The sequence below is a fragment of the Leptosomus discolor genome, chromosome 1 (assembly GCF_034619465.1).
Source record: "Leptosomus discolor isolate bLepDis1 chromosome 1, bLepDis1.hap2, whole genome shotgun sequence".
Taxonomy (NCBI): domain Eukaryota; kingdom Metazoa; phylum Chordata; class Aves; order Leptosomiformes; family Leptosomidae; genus Leptosomus; species Leptosomus discolor.
The window spans coordinates 175,715,381-175,736,493 of NC_141391.1; positions in this window are offsets into that span (position 1 = coordinate 175,715,381).

Here is a 21,113-nt window from a genome sequence, read left to right on the forward strand (position 1 = left end):
TTGCAAATTTACGTCTTTTTACGAAGGCTCAGGAGAAGGCAACTTCTGACAACAAGCGGTGGACCTTCATGAAAGTCCCCCTGGCAGCAATGTGAACTAGCACCTCTCCTGGGCTGGTCCCAAGCTGGTCACTGACTGCCACAGGAGGCCCCGGGGAGCTCACCACCAGCCCCTACTTGCAAGTGAGTAGCTGCTGATGTCAAATGCCAGGATTATACAAACAGAAATCATAATCCAGGGCAGAGTCAAGCCCATAATACGTATCTTTCATCCAAGTAGGAAACTATTGTGTACTATCTTACCCAGACTCTAATAGCATTTGTTTAATCAATCCTTTCCTTCAGAGTGGTAGATAGTTCTAAAGTTGCCCTTTTATTTTCTCTCTCTCAAACAATACCACCTATTTCTATTTAAAATGCAACTGACAAATTCAAAATATACCTCAAGGTTTTCATATCTGCAGTTCTGATGCTGTAGCACCTCACATCAGAACAAATTTTCATCAGAAAATGTAAAAGATGCAGTTTCATTATGCAGAGGTACACATACTGCTTATTCCAGGAAGCTCTGCAGTCTTCTGGAAAAAAAAAAAAAAAAAAAAAGCAACGAAGAAACCTTGGAATAAAATATTCACCTTTGACTACCCTGGAAGACAGCCCCCTGTGGTCATTTTAAATGGTTATGAAAAGGTCTCCACTTTTCACTTTCCTAAAGTATGCACGAACAGGAGACTTTTATCACAGTTTATCTTTCATTTTCTTGTGTATTTGTACTCATGGCTTGTGAAGGCCTAAAAATGAGTATGTATGATGCTCAAGTTATATCCATCTGTCACCAGCACTAGAGGCTGCTGCATTTTAAATCACTTCAGTGTACTGCTTTCACAGTGACTCAGCCCTGACAGGGGCGTCCACCCTGAGGGTGAGAAAATGATTCAGTATTCATTAGTCTACCTTAATGCAGTCTCTCCTCAGTGGGAGAATAGCCAATCATGTGCCTTATCTGTGGCTGTTTCTGTGATTTATTCACTGAGGACTGACCTACAATCAAGAACTTCACTTAAAACCTTTTGACAGACAGTTAGCTGCCAGTCCGGAGATAAAGCTGAGCTAAATACACCCATGCTAATTTCAGACTTCTCCTTTCTTTCATTCTGAGAGCTCTCCATAAAATATTTGAACAAAATAAGTCAAACATACTGCTTAGACATGTATATATTTTCATAAATCAGAGATGTTCTGTTTTCTAAAGTGATCTTGTATGAGGTTTTTTGGAAAAAAAAAAATAATAAAAGAATGGCACTGCTTTTAGTACATCACTTCAGATACGTGTGCCCCAACCCTGTGCAGAATTTCAGGATAGTGTTGTAGTGTAAAATTAAAGCATTAAATACCTTAGCCTTCTGGATCAAAACTGAACTTTTTCATTTCAGTAGATGGGAAAACAGACTCTGCTTAACTAAAGAACACAGAGAGAGATGGGTCTGATTCAGTATACTCTTCTCAAACAAACCTGAAGTTGAAACATTTTGAAGCTCCCTACATCAAGAGACAATCTAAAATGCTTTCCAAGGGTGGCTGATTTGATAACAAGACATGAAGAGGGGGAATAGAGTGACAGACCCGTCAGTGTACCTAGAAGTCTTCTTTCTATTGTCTGTGCTGGTATTTCCTTGTCAAACTTTTCTTGTGTTTGTGGAGAGATGGGGAGGAGAAAGAAGGCAATAAGATTTTTTTTTTTGTTTGTTTGTTTGGTTGGTTTTTTACTTTGCTTTAAAAGCACTCCCAAATATGATCTTTTCTTCTAGCTTGGGATATGCTGTAATTTCTGAAATAATATTTGCAACAAACATTCTGAATCTCAGTAGATTTTCCCCTATACCTTTACAGAACCTTTAATTCAGTCAATATGAGACAATTTGTATGCACCTGAATGTTAGAGAAGGCAGGACCGAATGCCTCAGCCCACACAGAGGGGGAAATGAGAAGGATGAACCCAAAGCAAGGATAATTTTTAAAGTGTTCTTTGGCCTTATGTAAATTTAAATTGAGAGAGTGGAAAAAATGTCACTTTTTTTTCTTTCCTAAAGGTGAAATTATTGGACTCCCAAGGAAGGTAGATAGATTTAGAAGATTTAAGTGCTTTCAAATACCTAGTCAATTTATAGATAGCAGTTTTCCATATAATCCCATGATTGAAGAATGAATGAGTCTGACAGTCAGCATCTTGGTAAGGTACGGACTCAGACTGATTTTTTTTTCCAATGCCAAATCAGTGTCATTTTTTGGGGGAAAAATATCCTTATTTGAACTCAGTTTTCTGAGTTAGTCCTGACTCCAAGAGAAAAAAGGAGAGGAAACAGCCCATAATTAGCATAAGCGTAAACATGTTTTGATTTATTTTAACACCTCTCCCTTCTGTCAACTCGAAGCACTATCAGATGGAGTTAGCGTTAGCCATCAGATAGTTCTCCAAAAATTTTGGATGTCTACACACCATGTCAGTTGTGAGACATTTTTCAATAACCTTTTCTTAAATTCAACGAAAGTTTCCCCTAGCTCAAGAGAAATATGGTTTTTTTTGGCTTTGAGGTTTCTTTGGTGTCTAAGAGTATCTCACAAAACAAATACCCACAGCACTGAAGGCTATGGTGGAATTCAGCCCATGTATGTACACTCTACCAATTCTTTGTCATTTGAATCAGTTTTTCTAATTATTACTGGATGTCATAAAGTTTACGTCATTTGGGGCTGTTTCCTTTTAACTGATAAAACTTATGGTTTAAGTAACTCTTTTAATTTGTGTGTGTGTAGAAAGTAATTTTCTGTATTGTATCAGATGGAGAACTGGGACTTCCCAATGTCCAGCAGCCATTATGCAATCCAGCACTCATGTCAAAAGGTTTAATAAAACTTCTTGAAGCCTTGGTTCTGAAAAAAGCTTTAAAAATCTTGTTTAGCGAGAGTTTACTTCTTTGTACAAGCAATAGATGATTTGTATGCACCTGAATGTTACCATTTTTAAGACTGCCAGACAAAGCCAGTAATAATGATTTGTATGTCTGGTGTGTGTTGGTATTTTTGATCCTTCTGCTTTTCACATAAGCAGATGGGAAATGGATGAATGCTGTGGAGCTGTATGGAAGCATATGGAAATATAAATAAAGCAGTGTAAAACAATGTGTTTAGCTAGCCTCCAGTTTTAAATCCTCTAAGCCCTACAGCAAAAAGATTGCTAACATTTACTGATGAAGATTGCAAAGGCAATAGTCAATCCATAAACTAGGATGAACTATGTAGGACTGGGATTTTTATTTTACATCAAAAAATATCTAATTGTCAACAATTAAAGCCCTAGTAATATTTGAGTCAAAATCTCAAAGCCGAGAAACACCAAAGTAGTTTTATGCACTGCTGTATGGCTTGCCCTTGTTTATAGTTAAATGCAAACACTGCCTTTGATTTCTAAGGTTGCTCAAGAACTGAGACTATTAGAATGCTTCTGATGTTTATTTCACCTTAGGATGACAGAAAGTCATGCATATTTGATTTTGTAACCCATACAGTAGAAGAAATTCAGTTAAGCAGTACCTTTCACAAATGCTTTCTACCACCGATTTCGGATGAAAGTTGCTCACACAACGTTACAGAAATATTTTAAAGCAACTGGTTCTGCAAAGTCAGTCTGGAGAAAATTTTTCCTCCTTGACTTTCCCTGGTTTGGTGATTTTTTCTTCTTTACCTGAGATTTTGGTGTTTTGTTTTGTTTTGTTTTGTTTTGTTTTTGAACCTGCCAGAAGCAAATCAGACTGTGCTTATCCTACGAACATGTGAGTACTGGGGTGGAGAAGAGAATTTCGGGAAGAGCTTTAAAGTGCCCTCAAACTGACCTTTACTTCTGTATGTGGGAATTAATTAGACAGGCTTGTCCCCATGTTACCAATTTTTTTGTCCAGAGATGGAAGTTATCGATACTGTTATTTGAGTTTTTATGAATAGTCTACTTTCTGTACTTCATCTAATGTCCAGTGAAGACAGCAGAATACTGTAGATGCTCATATCAATTGAATTAGAGTTACACATTTTATCCCCCAAACAACTGGAGTTGTGTGCAATACTTTTCCTCACAAATTACTCCTCAGCCATTTAAAAAATCTGACTTTTTTGAGGTTTTGGTGCTTCTTTAGGAAAGAAGACATCACTCCAAAGTCTATCAAGGAATAAAGAGCTGTCTGATGTGACGTGTCTCTCTTTTTGTGAACACACATAGAACCATCGTATTTAAATCTAAACAATTTCTCTTTCGTATTTTACTGAATCCTTCCACTCATCACCTGACTTTCTACCCTGTCTCTTTCTGTGTAAAATATTAAGGTGGCCCACAATGACTTAGAAGATCATGCAATTTTGCAATTCTTTATACAATCAATTTTCATGAGTACTAGTTCAGCAAGATTCAACTCTTCTTGCTTTGAACATTTTCATTCCTGCTGCTTAGGAGGATGAGGTTTAATTCTGTCAGAGAGAGAAATGTAAAGTGATTTTGTCATCTAAAACCTGTGAAGGTCAGAAGAAATGTCTGTATTCAAGTCAATGTAAAAAGAATGTGATGTTAAAAATGTAAAAAGAATATGATAAAAATAAAGCCAGAGATGTAGAAATAATGTTACTGTAGCCACTTGTTTTCCTCATATCAGAAGGATAAAGAGAAATATTACTTGACCCAAATTCTTCTTTTAAAATAGCAAAATAATAAATTTAAAAGAAAAACAGACAAAAAAAAATATGTATTCAAAACAGATTGCAAGATATCCTCAGAGTCCTCTGATCTCGCATCATGAGTGCTAGCAGTAGTGATTGTTATCTTGCCACTCATGTGAAACACTCTCTTGTGTGAAATCACATCAACCCTAAGTAACTGCTTTCTGAAGGGTATTCCCATTTAAAGGGGAAGGGAGGAAACCACTGATGCACCATGACTGCAACTTTACATTATGAAGGATATTCTATGGATGAGTTGCCTCTTGAAGTAGCAAGTTCTGAAATGCACATTAGGTTTCAGATTGAAAAGGACCAGTTCAGAGTATATTCAGTACTATTACATTTCCCATAAAGTTCTCTATACAAATATAAGTAGCTATCAGTGACTCTCATAGCTGCTTGTAACTTCTTCATGACTGTTCATAAAACAGTCTGGTATTCAGAATTTGACAGGTACTTGATAAGCTTTTCCATTTCCTCTTTGCAAGAGTTTAATTTCCTTTAGTCATTTAATTGCTTGTATTTCAAACTTTCAAAGCCTATCCTCTTAAAAATGGATTTGCAAAATCAGAAGGCAATCACTTCAGCAAATTTTGAAATATCCTGATGGAATGTAAAGGTACATTTTTCAAGCCTAAAACAAAAAATATCTTTGCCTACAGATATTCTGTTTAGTGTCTAAATGTTAAGAGTTCACCTGCAGCTATAGCTCAGAGCTACAAGTGCCCATCAGCAGCTATTTGATCTTTATAAGTCAGGGAAAATTTAAACTCAAGTCACCTGGCAGAACTTGACAAACTTCCACGATCATAGAATGACAGAATACTAGGTTGGAAGGGACCTTAAGGATCATCTAGTCCAACCTTTCTTGGGGAAGGCACGGTCTAGATAAGATATCTCAGCACCCCGTCCAGCTGCATCTGGAAAGTGTCCAATGTTGGGGAAAAGATATAATACATGATACAATACAAGTAGGAGGGATCCTTTCATTTCAAGTAATAGCAGTTTTTGAGCACTGTGAATGCTGAAAAGTTTGGATCTGCTTGTCTTGAAGAACAATTCTTTTGCAGCAATGTAATCTGTCTGCAGAGCAGAGATGTGGTACAAACAGGGTTTAAAAAAAGATGATCTTAACACAGTGAATGAGAGAGTTCTGAATACATATAGGGTTTTTTTTTTTGCATTTTTGATTATTAATTCTTTATGATAGTGCCAGAATATCCTAACAAATGCTAAGAAATCACATGTCTGCCATATCATTCAGTGGTAAAGAGCAGATTATGGTGATATAAACATACTGGTTCTCTTCATTTTCATTTGCTATGGTTACTGCTAGTAAAATAGCTGAAACATAAACAAACTGAAAATTTCACATTAATAAAGTCAGAGATGAGATTACACTGTATACTTTCTTTCCTTGTGGTAACCATTAATAGGGCACATGTGTTTTTTTTTTTTTTAAATTAAGTTAATTGGATTAAGAAACAGTATTAAGAAACAACAGTTGTAGTTTATTGATGTATCAATATCAAATATACCAATATAAAAATGAGTTATTGCTTCTGTGATTAGGTGAAGGAGAGATAGGTTGTATTCATGGACATTCTATTTTATTAAATATATTGTTTATATGTAGCTCCTATGTACTGAAGAGTCTGATTGACTTTTAAGTGGGATTTCCATATCTATGAATTTAGATCTTGTACAACCCAGATTATAGCCAGCAGAGATCCAGAACAAAGTCAGTGATACAAACACTTAAAATTAATTTGATTTTAGGTCATGATCCACTGAACTTTGTGATCCTTACTGACTCTTTCTGTAGAATGCTTTTTTTAATTTAATTTTTGCTACAGCCTATCTACATCAAGAAGATTCAGACTTTCCATTTCCTCACAACACAACTGCAGAACAAAAGACCTACCATCACACTCATTGTATCATTTAAATTAATGCTATAGGTAAAATATGTATGGATAAATGAGCTAAATATAATTACAACGTCTTCAATGCTCTCCTTTCTTTTGGTATGTACTTCCTTCCATAGTCATCTTTCCCCCTTTGACTCCCTTTTCAAGATTTACATCCCACTTTTTTTCCTATTATGACTGGCTGTAAATAAAGTAGATCACCATGTTACTTTCAGAAAATATCACCTGTCTTGCTGACTTATCACTCTCAATTTTTTGCTTCCTATAGAGATGTTTGAATTTACTGTTACTGATCTTGTACACAAAGGAAAACACTTTATAGGTGGCAGCTAATGTTGGAGTCACTGCCACCACACCAGAGAACTCAGGGAACATGGAACTGAGCACCTGCTCATTTGACTGGGCTGGTTTGCATCTAATTTCCGTTCACTTTGAGTGCCAGTTGTCATCATTTAACCTTGCTATCACAGTTACTGACGGTGTTCCCACGCTCCTCCCAGGCTGACGCTGGCTCTGTTGCTCTCAGCCAGCACTCAGTCTGCCAGGAGGGGTGGGAGATGTTCAGATCTCCTCAGATGTGGGAAAGACCTGCCCTGTGGCACCTGCAGGCAGCTGACCAATGCCTATCCCTGTATTAACTACAAGAGCTCTTACACACTGGTGATGGAGAAACCACCTTTGAGGCAGACTCCCTCCACTGCTAGCAGCCACTCAACCAAGGCAGGCCTTCCACTCTTGCACTTAAAACAGGCTGCACAAACCTCTCACAGAGACCCAGTGTGCTCCTTCCATCTGAGCTACCTAAGCACATCCCGTATCTGTTGCAGCGGAGAAGAAAAAGGGGCTTGTTTCCAGCCTAGTGTTTTCAGAAAGGAGTCCTGGCTTTTTCATGTGCCGGGAAGTCCACCTACCCCAGGGCATGTTGCCCTGCTGAAAACCCAGAGCTGCACTAACAGGCCCTAGAGACGAGTGGAAGTAGGTGGCTGCACAGACGAATGTGCTGGTGTAACACATGAGAGTGTGCTGGCTGCAGGGCCTGGCTGTGGCCTCAAGCAGAAGGGGTTTTATGACAGGACATAAAAAGTACCCGTGTTCTTGTACAGTGCAAAAATAGCAACCAGCAGTGGTGCCAGCTATCTAATCTAGCTCTTCAACGTTATTTATAAACACTCTTTTCTCCTCTACTGTTTTTCCCTGATAGCAAGTGATTGTGCAAATGTAAAGTTTGAATAGATGGTCTCACTAAGGTATGAAACTGCGTTTCCTACATCACTATTACAGTCTTACTACACAGACAATGATCTAGCCCTCCTTCTAGAAAGCGAATGTGCCATGCTGTGCTTAAACTGTCTCTGAAAAGATAATACCTACTCTTTGGCTGAATTAACACTAAAGAAGAGGATTTATCCAACTGTGATCTTTTTTTTCTAAGTTCGCCTTTACCATCATCCTAGTTCTTTCATTTACTTTCACTAGGGATCTAAAGTTCGTTACATCCAGAGTAAGAAAGGCCCACCAACATCAGCGAGAAGAATAATGATTAAGATTATGTTGTATCCTCGACATTTAGAACTATGTTTCTCCAAAAGCACATGACCCCCTTTGTTCTTAAAAAGCCTGATTATTTTCTTGATGTTTTTAACTTTGATTCTTTTACTGGCTGCATTCCACCTTATTTTGCTCAAAGACAGAAGGACCGCACAATTCTTTAGAACGGTTTTCATGGCAGTTTTGTGTACTAACAAAATCTTTGTTCTTTTTTTGTTTTCCTTCAGTAAAAAAGAAAAAGAAAAGCTTCCAGGCTTTCTGTACTCCAATTGGTGTATCGTTTATATGTTTACAAAACTTTCATCTCATGATCTATGAAAATATTTATGTGCTTCACTTCCCTAAAAAAGTATTCTTTAATTTGATCCAGTAGGTATAACTTACAGTGCTAGCTGAACACAGAATTATTGAAAGTCTCAATTTTGAATTAGCTAGGAAAGTAAAGACGAAGTCCTGGTTCCAAGGAAATCCTTAGAGTTTTAAAACTGTTTTTGAGACATCAGGTTTTATTCCAAAACTTGATATTCATATGTAGGTGAAATCAATATGTTAGGCTGGAGCCTCACATCATATTGCTATCCTTATCATCTACTTGTATTACCTGAGAGCCCTGGAGTCTCCATTCTAGGTTAATCAGTGTGTAAAAACCAGATGTTCCCTGCTTCAAAGGTTGGATGCAGAGGTGGATACTACAAAGAAACAAGAAAATATTGTTCAGCAGGGGATATGACAGTATCAGCACAACAGCACCAGATGGATGTCATAACAGTACAAGAACTTGGAGGAGGACAGTAAATTAGAAATGGCTGTACAGAACTTCTCCAAAGTGGAAGGGGGAATACACAGGCTAAGCCAGAGGTTTGAAAGTGTTGTACATGCAGAAATTGTGCCAGATGAACAGGAAAAGCAGAGTCCAGAAAAAAGTCAGAGCATAGATACTCTCCAAAGTTTATGAAGCTTAGTAGAGATCCAACATAAATTTAGAATGGAATTCTTGTTTTACTCAAATGCTACCATTTCTGATCATCATCAGTACTGGGATACTCAACTATAGATCACAAAATCACAGAGTGGTTGAGGTTTGAAGGGACCTCTGGAGGTCATATGGTCCAACAGCCCTGCTCAAGCAGGGCCAGTGGGAGCCCTTTGCCCAAGACCATATCTAGACAGCTTTTCAATATCTCCAAGGCTGGAGACTCCACAGCCTCTCTAGGGGAGCCTGTGCCAGTGCTTAATCACCCTCACAGTAAAAAGTGTTTCCTGATGTTCGGTTCATGCCCACTGCCTTTTTTCCTGTCACTGGGCACCACTGGAAAGGGCCTGGCTCCATCTTCTATACACCCTCCTTTCAGGCATTTACATACATTGAAAAAATCCCCCTGAGCCTTCTCTTCTCCAGCCTGAATGGTCCATGGTGTCTCAGCCTCTCCTCATATGAGAGATGCTCCATTCCCAGTCCGTTAATCATCTTAGCTGTGATGCACTGAACTCTTTATGGTATGTCCATGTCTCACTTATACTGAGGACCCCAGCACTGGACACAACACTGCAGGTGCAGCTTCACCAGTGCTGAGCAGAGGGGAAGGATCATCTCCCTTGATCCACTGCAACACTGCTCCTAAAGCAACCCAGGGCACCACTAGTTGCCTTTGCAGCAAGGGCACGTCGCTGGCTCATGTTCAGTGTTTTGCAATATGGGAAAAAAAACGCAGTGTTTAAGAAGCTTACTATTAAACTTTATTTTATTTTAGAAAAAGCTTCATTTTGTTAAAGAGTTTGTAAAGGAAAGCTATTAAATCTATACCAGACCAAGAGGAATCCAAGGTCATTAGCTACGGGATTATAAACCAGTCCTTTAAAGGGCCGTTTGATAGCAAACTGCCACTCCATAATAGGTTTTCATCAACAGCTAAAGTATAGAAAAGTCAGTTATATCAAGGAGAAAAGCAAAATCCCCCATTTCTGTCCACCTATGCTGGTTTTATTCTCAACTATGCTAGGCATTTATCATTACATTCATCTCCTGTGAAAGGAACATAGACAGCATGTTAAAAGAGCAAGTAGATTATTCTTCCTGATACTGACTACTTTTTTGGAAGCATGTTCATTGAAATCATAACTACCTTTCAAACCTCACTGTCCACGTATTTTACAAGAAAACCTAGTAGCTGTTAGGTCATATGGATTAATATACAGCGTTAGCTTTTATAAGTTTTTATACATTGCCATATTTCTCTCCAAAATATTTTGAAAGTTAGCACATTCCATTGCAAATGTTGATCCTCTGTTTATTCAGAATGATTAAGTGACGGTCATTGTAGCATGACTCATTGTTTCTGGATAGGAACATTTACACAATATTATCTTTGTTATGAAGTGCAGTTATGATTCACATCAGTCCAAGCCTTCAAGTGAGGATAGTTCTGATTACATTTGGAATACTTTATTCGACTTGGTGATTTACTGGTAAGTGAGCTCAGTACTTACACTGATACTTTCTAAAGGAGAAAGAAACAAGAAGGCTGACTGCATTCCTTAAAAATTGGTGCTGCCAAAACCATATGTTCTCGTTATATGAAAATGAACCTCCTTAGAGAAAAATTCTTGAAAAATCCTGTATTAGAACCTTCCCACAGAGAACAGGAGGTTGCTGACGCATTTGGTCTTGTACAAGGTATTGAGAGAGACACAGGGTAAAGTCATAGGCAGAACTTCACTCTTCAGTGAAGCTTTGGTTTTGCGTATGCTACTAGCTCTGCAGGAAGACTGCGATAAAAGAGGGTGATTTGAAACAGAGTTACTATAAAACACGTCCCCACTAAGCTAAATTATTTGCACTGGTGTATGAAGTAAACCAGCTGAGCCCAGCTTGTATACTAATACTGGTATCTGGGATTGCGTCCTTGCATCTGTGTGTGATCTAACCTGGTCTTTTGCTATTCTGTCCTTGGGCACTACATTCAGTGTTTCAAAGTAGCTCAGTATCTGATCAAACATGGCAATTTCTCTCCCATAAAAATGATGTTCTAATAGTAAACAGAAATAAAAAGTTTCTGATACCTTTTTATTTTTTTTTAGTTATAGGGACAACAACATCAACAGAACTATATGGTTTTGATAAACCGATATCATTTTCTTTTGATTATTCTATTAAGGTAAGATATAAATGTGAACATGCTTTCTATTTTAGCGCATACAGGTCTACATTTTTATTTTTTCTTATAAAGTAAGAATGTGAATCTTGAAACAATCAAAACATTCCAGGTATGCTTGAAAAGGAAAGGTTTTGACCTTACCAAAAAGTAGCATTTCATCCTTTTCTTCCCCCAAACAAACAGATGCATTGACAGACATCAAGGGAACTGCTGAATTTTAAAGATGCTATATTCTTTGAGAGAAAAACAACATTTGTGACTGCAATTTTTGACCGCTACTCATTCACATCCCTTGGTGTGCACTTTTAAAAGTCACACAGATGCCTCTACTTGCCCTATGCAGGGCATGCCTAATATACGAGTTAGCTATGCATTAGTTCTGCCGCCTTCTACATAATGAGTCAATCAAGAAGGACTCACATTTGTCATTTATACAAGTCTCAGAAGGTGTAAGCATGGACTGAACTGTCCTCCTTTCACGGTACCATGTTTACCTTCTCTTCACTGCACTTTCATGTTACTTAGGCTATAACAACTACTTTTTGCAAACTATTTCACACAGGCACTTTACATAAGCCAAGTAAAAAGGATGTGCCTAATCAGCTTAACTGCCTCAGACTTCTATGGAAGTGATTAGGTTTCTTCAGTTGTTTCAATTAATTAAAAAAATAATCAAAATTAATATCTCACCCTTGCACACACAGAAAGAGACCTAGTAGTAATGTTGAAGTAATCAAGAAATGTTTTTGCAATGCAATTTGGCAGCCCAAAGTCCATAGCTTTTTTAATAGCATTCAATCTACAGAGGGCATTTCATCTTTGTAGGATAATAAATACAACTACACCTGCAGCAGCTCTGGACATCTCATTACAGGGAGACAGTGACAGATTGGAAGAAATCCAGGGTAGCAAAACACAAGTGATAATTCACTTGCAAGACAGACCTATGGAAATACTAGATGGGCTAAATAGACACCAGTTAAGTCAAAGAGCAAGTAAATGGAGACAGAATTCCACTGCTATTTGAATAGTGCAGACAGAGGAGATGGAGATAGGTGTTTTTTGTTTGGTTGGTCTTAACCTTGATATAATGAGATTTCACTGAGTTCATAGCAACAAAGGAAAGATTTAGGTCAACGCTAGGAAAAAGTCCTCAGCTGTATCGCTCAAAGTACTGTTCTGTACTAATCTGGGCATACCACCTCAGGGTATAGATACAGCTACAAAATACGCACTCCAAACCAACCAATCAAACCCCTCCATCCTTCAAAAAAGCCACCACAACCAAAAAACAAAACCAAAGAACTGCCAGAGTACACCTACTTAGCCACACAAGGGGAGCAATTTATCCCTCACACAAATAAACATCTAGCATCTAAGGTTTTGTTGTAGTTATTGTCTCAATACATTGTTGTAAGTAATGAGCATGGTCAAGATACAGTTGCAATCCTGTCTTCCATTGGCCGAATAAAGCTCCCCTTTCAGGGGGCACTGACAATAAAGTAACAAATAAATTCTTGTTTTCTGGAGACCCCTCAAACTCCCATGTATTGAGGGCTGGACTCTGCGTATTGGAAGGCTAGGCTACTGAGGGAAAAAAGCACATCCTTGGGACATGTGGCAGTAACACAGAGCAAATGTCACTGCAGCTCTAAAAGTTTATCCCTTCATGTCCAAAAGTCTGTTTTTCCAGTCCAAATGTTAACTGTACTGAAAAATTTCCCCTTAGCATAGAGATACTGAGGAAAATTTTCTAATAGGGAGATAGCAGAGCTATACAGTGTTTCCTATGCACGACTTACTTAGGAGTCTTCTGGATCCTGAGAGATTCTTCTCCAGATTAATCTCCAGAATTCTGGAAGGGTATAATTTTCAAAATTTTGTCGTGTACGAAGTGTTTCCTCACATATATTCAGTACAAGAGCAACAAAACAACTATTTTCTAAAAGAAGTTTTAAAATGTTTACTAGTAATAGCCGTTACTTGAAAAACATCCTATTGTCATGAGGACATGATTCCTTCTATGCGATCACTCTGGGAAGAATTAATGATTTCATATTTCAATTCAGGCAGTCAGAAAGAAGAAGAGCTAAATCCTGATCTTATTTAGTCAGGGAACAGTCATGGAATCAGATGCACCAAGAGGATAACAATAACCTGATCAGTAATGATTTCTTTTTCTGCAAGTGCTCTATTTTGAGGGCTCTACCAACAATATGCAATGAACATTACAGTGTTCCTAGATTAGGGGTTTTTTTACTGAGCTTATTATATGAAACAAAATTATGGATAATAATTCAAACAATGCCCAAATCCAAACAGCAGTTTACAGTGACAGTGGCATTTGTTCAAAGTATATAGGAATATTACTCAGTTCTCTTTGCTGAGAAGTCCTGCCATGATTATTAATGCTTACTATAACATAACAGGAAATTTAGCTTAAAGCAAACATATAAATTACAGCCCAAATATTTAAGGAAGGTAAGTACTTTCTTTCCTTTTTTAAGAATGCAAAATGACAAAATTTAAGACCACAAGGTGTTTTACCCAAAGCATCCAAAGAAACTTGTAACAGGCTCATATATAAGGAATTACAAGAAAAGGAGTGTTCACTTCAGAGATCTGTGGGGACAAAAATGGGGAAAATAGTAAATTACACCCTTTTGTAGGATAAGAAATCAAACATAAAGGAATTAGACAGATGTTAAGGTATTTGCTAGGTAATATCCTTAAAAGTTTTTGAAGGGATGTCATAATAACCAGACAATTGCACTTAAAGGCAGGCAGATGGGAGAGGCCCAGCAGGGCTGCACAGCAGGACAGTGTACAAGTGAGTCCTGCTTGCACAGACTGGACATCTATGTCTGACAGCTCGATTCTGTCTTTCCAGAAAGGAGGCCCTAAGCTAATGAAAACTGATGCCAATAACAGCCTACACAAACCCATTTGGCTGCCAAACTGCAGCAACATCAGGCTGTGAAGTTATTTTTCCCTGTTGTTGCCAAACTTATGAAGGGACTGTCACTTTGATGCCTTTTTAAAATCTTTTTTTTTCCAAATTATTTTTAATTTTTTGTAATGACAAATTAGAAAATATGTAATTGGTTTTAGTCTTCTATGACAAGACCTCCAGGGTATCAGTGCCAACAGCATGGAGAGCTCTATGTCTGCATTTTTATTTTACAGAGGAATAAAACCCAAACAAAAATAATAATCAGTGAACACACATTTTCCTGTTAGTAGCTAGGTTGGCAGTGGTTTTGTTTTCTATGACAAGTCTTCATGAACAGGCAGGAGAGACAGCTGTGCTCAGAATTGTGCACCTGTAGCATAAGTCCTCTCTCTTCCAGCTGATTGGGGGTAAAAAGATTTAAACAAGAAAAAAAACTCCTCTTGGCAAGGGTTTTTAATTCTGTAGAAAAAAGAATAGAAACATTAAACATGCTGAGCACCATCTCACAGCTTATTAGAAAGAGTTATCATTTTGAAAGCAATTTAGAGGCAGACACCTTATACAGTACACTCATTGACAACAAGCAATCATACTGCCTCAGACTGAGAAATCATGGAAGTGAAAAAATTGGTGGAGAAATTAAGCCAGCTAGAGCCACGGTGGGGAAGGAGGAAAGTCCATGCTGATTTACAGCTCTCTTAACCAAAAATTCCACACCTGCCTTCAGCTGTAAGGTGCTCTAATGCAAATGCCATAGGTTGTTAGCCTATGTTCTTGTAGCAGATCTATACAGATAACTGCCAGTATGGCCCCTGTTACTGAGGATCCTGAAGGTTTACAGTATCCAAAGAGGCACAAATGTGCCTCTGTAGACACAACTTTATAATGGTCAGTATGACTGTGAGGTGACTGATGTGAGATGCACATTAATTTTTCTCCAGAAATTCTGAGTTTGTGTTATTTTGAAAATAAAATTTGCATTAGAAAATATCTTTCCCATTTATACGGCCCCAGTAAAACTGTATGCAGTCTTAGCTTTCTTGGGGAGCATGTAGCCTACTGAAAACAAAATTTCTCTTGCTTCAATTAGTGGGCTACTGTCTTACAGAGCTTTCTTTATGTCTCCCAAGAAGTCAGATAACACTTTTAGTTTGGACTACACCAGCTTGGCTTTTCTTAAGACTGCCTAAAATCTGAGCTTTCTGCAGACTGATTATCAGACAAGGGTCTTCCACTTTTTCCATGTGATGCTCATGTACATCACCTAAGTCAGCTGTAAGCCAGCCACGAGCAGTGCAAAGGCCAGGTGACCGCACCAGTGGGCTGTTGCCACCAGGCTCACACAGCCCACCCAGCAGCAATGCTCTTGGCCTTTTTTTTGGTGCAACCACTTTGTATGAAAGGTTGGCAATATGTGCAATGGTGCCAGATGAAGAGCATGCGCTACCCTCATTGCTAACCCATGTGCTGCTTTTCAGATGCATGCAGTTCCAATGCCCATGAATGTTAAAGACCCCCCAACACCGTGAATGGTCAGACCTATTGAAAAACTATAGCTGTTCCTCATAACAGCTTGGCAAGTCAGGATGCAACGGGCTAGTTTCGATGCAGTAGAGCTTCCTGATACTCAGGTAATGCAAATTGTCACTGATAGGCACAGCTGTACCCTCCAGCCCTCTGTGCAATGAGGGGTGAATACATGCTTTTATGTACATAATAGAATTTTAAACTGTTACTTCCTATCGCTGGAATTTTTCTGAGCAGCACTGCTGGAAAATCTTTACGGTGGAATCACACCTCCATGAGTTACTTTCAGCTGTGGCCACTGCATAGCTGCTCACCATCTGTCACAAAGGCAGCAGAAGGGAGCATTAGAATAGCAGCTCAGACACATTAGGGAAATGTTGGCATTGGCTATGTGGCAGAGGAACCGGGAGCTTCATGAGGGAGGTGGCAGCTTCCTATTGTAGCCTCTTGAGAAATGACAGGCAGAGCCATTGCACAGAAGAGATCTGGCTGTCAAGGAGCTAAAACTGTAGGCAGCATAGCTAGTAAGAAGTTGTTGCAAGCAATGTTCTTCCCTTGTTGCATGAGACCCCTAATCTGCTCTTGCTAGCTAAGGCAGAGCCCATGCCTTGCAGTGCTTTTTCTCCCAGCATTCTCATACACTCCGATTAACAAAAGTGCCAATATGTGGGTAAAAAGTATTTTGGCACAGAGAGCAAGTTTGTGAGCAACAGTAATGGAATTGTTAATGGAATATGGGAGAAACCAAGCATGCATCAAAAAGATAAACAGGAAGGATCTGTGATAGCTTTAAGCTCTGTCTACTCTGCAATCAAAGAAAAGAAACTGTGAATTTACAGTGAACATCTCCATTTAATATACTTTAGAAAGCTGAGTTTGAATCTCACGTTCTGTGTGCAATGTATGCAATGCGAAATTAGTAGCAGTTACTTAGTGCCCAGCAGGGCATTTGACAGCTGTTTGAACCAGAAGCTGATCATCAAGTTTAGAGAGTTGGCTAGAAAAGACTGGGAAAATTCTATAGGGTCACAGTGCAAGGAGAAGGCTTAGTTCAGAGCCTTGTGAAATCAGAGAGAAACTTTCCATTAATTTCACAGTGAGCTGTGTAGACCTTCAATAAAGAATCATATGAGCTGAGTAGGGACTGACAAGCAGAGAGGAGTGGGTATGAACACTACAGGATTCGACAAAGGTCTTCTTTCAATAAAGAAATAAATCAGCTGCAGCGGCTCTGGAATTTTGTAGGGGTTGGAGGAACAGCTGGAATCCTCTCAAGATTCACCAGAGGCTGGTAACTTTACAAATAGGACTGATCTTACAAAACTTCCTTTAGTGAAGGATAAAAAATGTCCTGGCCAGTCAGAGACTGTTGTCTAGGTTTTATCTATAGTCAGTTGAGAGACAGGAACAGCCACAAAGCAATTCACTCCATCTACTTCTTTCTGCTGACAACAAAGGAAGACGAGATGACTATCTCATGCCGCAGTGAAGCAACTCTTAAAGGACTAAATTTATGTACAAAGAATGCCACTCTCAGTTGGTATTAAGCAGTATCACTTGAAAGCGTGCTTTGAAGAACCCAAAAGATAATCTAGGGTCTACTTCTTGGAACTTGTTGAACATTGCCTCTTTACAGACTGAGTTGTGCTTTTGCAATTATATCTCTTTTAGAGAACAGTTTACTTAAAAGAACAAAATTACATTCAACTGCACCTTTATTAAATAAAAGAAAAGCCATTTTCTGCAAAAGTGCCTATTTAGAAAACACTGACAGTGTCATCATCATTGTTTATTCTGGCTGTGCAGTGCTTCAACTGGTGGAGGCTTCCTAATATTAATAGCTGTGATTAGAATTGTTGAACACGTCAATCTAGGAGTCCTCATACCTTGTCCCTTTGTACTGCTCTGGAAAGATGTAGTAGAAAAAATATCTCTTAAGTGTAAAATAAGGCCTTAGGCTGGGCGATTGAGGTGGGGGTGGTGGAAACTATCTATAAGAAGAGGTAAGCAATGAAAGAGATTGCTTAGGGGGGTTATCGAGCTGTCAGCACTGGAGATTTTTAGATATTACATCTTATATGCAGCTGATCCTAACTTTGGACAGATTAATGGACCTTTAAGGATCGTGAATCTTCCATCAGGAATGAACACGTTGAACTCGGAATACTGACATGGCTTAGAGAACTACAGCCTTGATCAATTTTCCAAATATTAGCTAAATGGATATTAGACAATTGAGCATACAGATAAACCATTATCCTGTATTACACACAGCACTTGTGCTATATCTAGACTTAAGCCACAATCAGTCTTGGATAAACTAAGATTTACCTCATCTATGCAGTTTGGGAGTTTTCTGCCATGCTGAGCAGATGGTTACCTCGCTAGCCTCTGCTCAACCAGCTCAGTTTCTCAGCTATATCTCAACACTTCCTTAAGAATCACAGCTGGTTTTTAGTGTCACAAGCACATGCACATAAATGGGTTTGGTATTCTTCTAATTAGAGACTAATAAAACAGTGGAAAAATCATTCATCTTGGCCAAAAATTATGTCAGCAAAAATTATATATGCATTGACAAATATTTAATACTCACTTCTTTTGGATGATTTTCTAAGTATCTTCTTGAATTTCTGGTCTTGAATAAGCAGGACATATTGCAACATCTTGCTATTAAAAAACCTTTAACAGACATCAGTGCAATAAGCAAAAAAATGACTCTTGTGTTAAAAGAGCTTAACTAGTTTACACAGATGGGCAAGAAAATGGAAAGTACTACTTAAATGTAAAAAAGACAATGGTGATGTGGATGTCAATAGTTAAATTATGTTTAAAATATAGTATGAAATCAAAATGCCTGGTAAGGCTAAACGCAGAGTGGTTAAGCATTCCTACTAATATCAAGCAAAATATGTCTGTAGAAATGCGGGAGGGAAAAGGTTAGGAATATAAAAAATCTCATGAAATATAAGCTGTTTCCACATGATACGGTGATACAAGGCTCTGTGAGATATAAGGCTCTGTGATAATCCTTGAGGAGTGATTCCATTTAATCCTACTTTATGCCCCCGTATTTATATATTTTCTTGCTTCACCTACTTGTAACAAACATTAATACCGATAAAAAACTATTTGCGTGATTCAGTGGATCATGATCAGAAAGAAGAATGCTGTTAATAAAGTTCCATAGTTGAAATGGACTCTAGCAGATAGCACACTTTCTTCATTTTCCCATGAGATGTAGCAAAGACTATACTTCTAAAATTCAAAGATGTTGACGTAGTATGTCTTCTTTCTGCCTCTTGCTAAACATATAGTCACTAGAATGATAAGGCACACTTAAAGGTAACATCTTTCAAGAGAGATAAAATGGTACATAAAAAGCAACTTCAGAATTCTGAGGACGAAAGTTGACACAAAGAAAGAAAATGAAGAAATCAGCTTTCTTTTTACCACTGGATAAATTTTGGAACAAAATGACATTTTTTCACCAACATAATAGATCTTCATGTAAGTATTTTAGTGTGACCATCAGAAAATTGAGAGTAAATGTATCTGCTGTACTGAAAAATGAAGAGCTAGCTGGACTAAGCTATCAGAAAAGCAAGCAACTGCCAGTTTCTGAGTGTCGTTCCTGCAAGTCCCATCTCATCCTGCCTGCAGTGCTAGCTCTTCATTCTGTTTATTCTGGACAGCTAAAGACAAAATTCAAACTTGACTCTTGCAAAGTGTTTCAGGCAGTTGAATGCGGCTTGCAGATATTACAAGGGAATGGAAAAACGATGTTGGCCACAAAAGCAGTGCTCTGTTGTGCAACGCAGGTTCTGACAGAGAGAGATTCGTGAACAACTGCCTCTTTTGGAACATGTAATTTATTTTCCTTCTTTATTCTGAAGTTTAATCACTGAGTCAAGAATCAAACCATACTAATGGTGATACTTTTACAAGTTCAAAAATTGGACTTAAAGACAGGTGGTTTTCCTTAGAAGCATAATACAGAAATATATGCCCTTACTCAAAGATATAAACCAATGTAAAACTTTTTCTGAATGTAATTTTTTTCTATAGATCATGCATAATAATTTAATAACTAAATAAAACAGTGTAAGGCATTGTTGGAAAACACAGCTGTAGAACTTTGTAAATTTATGTCTCTTGCTAAAATGTAAATTTGGTGGAAATTTTACCTGGTGATAAAATTTGGCAGTGATATTTCTAGCCACTGATTTTTGATAAAAATACCTCCTACATCCTATCAGTCCTACACATAAGCTTTTCATATATCTGCATAGATAAACAAGATAGTGACATGAACAGGTTGAGTCTGCATGTTTTTAGGCCAGGATTTACACCTCCAAGGCAGGTGGTGACCTCATCTTGAACCACGCAGAGGCAAAAGTGAAATCAGAGTCCACAGGTTATCTTCCACATAGTTTTTTTGATAAGTTAAGACATGTCATAGCACAGAAACAGGCTGAAGTGTGCTAAAACCACAGGAATTAAATTGGTCCCTTTTCTTCTTCTTAAAAATCTTTACATAAAAGGTTTGGTAGATAACATGGCTGCTTTAACAGTGATACAGACCTCTCCCTCCAGGGAAATACTGATTTTTGGGTACAGCCAGATGAACGTGTTACTGCAGAATCTGTAAAAGATTTAGCTTGCAACACGGTAAAAATATTCATGAACTACAGTAAAAGTTACTCCATGGTAATTTGTAATGAATTTTTCTCCTTCACTACCAGTTAAGAGAACTTAGGTTAGCCAGAAGTTTCAGTGTGTAAACTGGCAATTAGTGACATGTCCGTCTCATGATGTGTGTTTAAATCAGCTTATTCCACACACACTTGCTTCTCTGTGTGTGTGCCAGGCACTTACTGGATGCTGTTTAAGTGCTAAAGAGAGTGACACAGATGATATTTGGGACAGTGATCTGCTTGCTATTTATATTTCAAATTGAGTCAAGCTAAATGGATTTTTGAAAGCCTCTTAAGGAAGATTTAAATGAAGAAACAACATCCAAGAATAGAATAAACAATGCAAAAGAGGGGTTTTTTCCCCTGTGCCTCAGTTTACCTATTTAGTATTACATTGGGCAAAAGAACAAAATTTAGAGATGACAAAAACGAAGGGAAGGGAAACTAACTTTACTTGGGAGATGCTCACTTTCAGCCATGCTAACGTGATTATTTTGCCTTAGGTCTATGCCTCAGGGTTTCCAGCAGAGTAGACTTGAAAG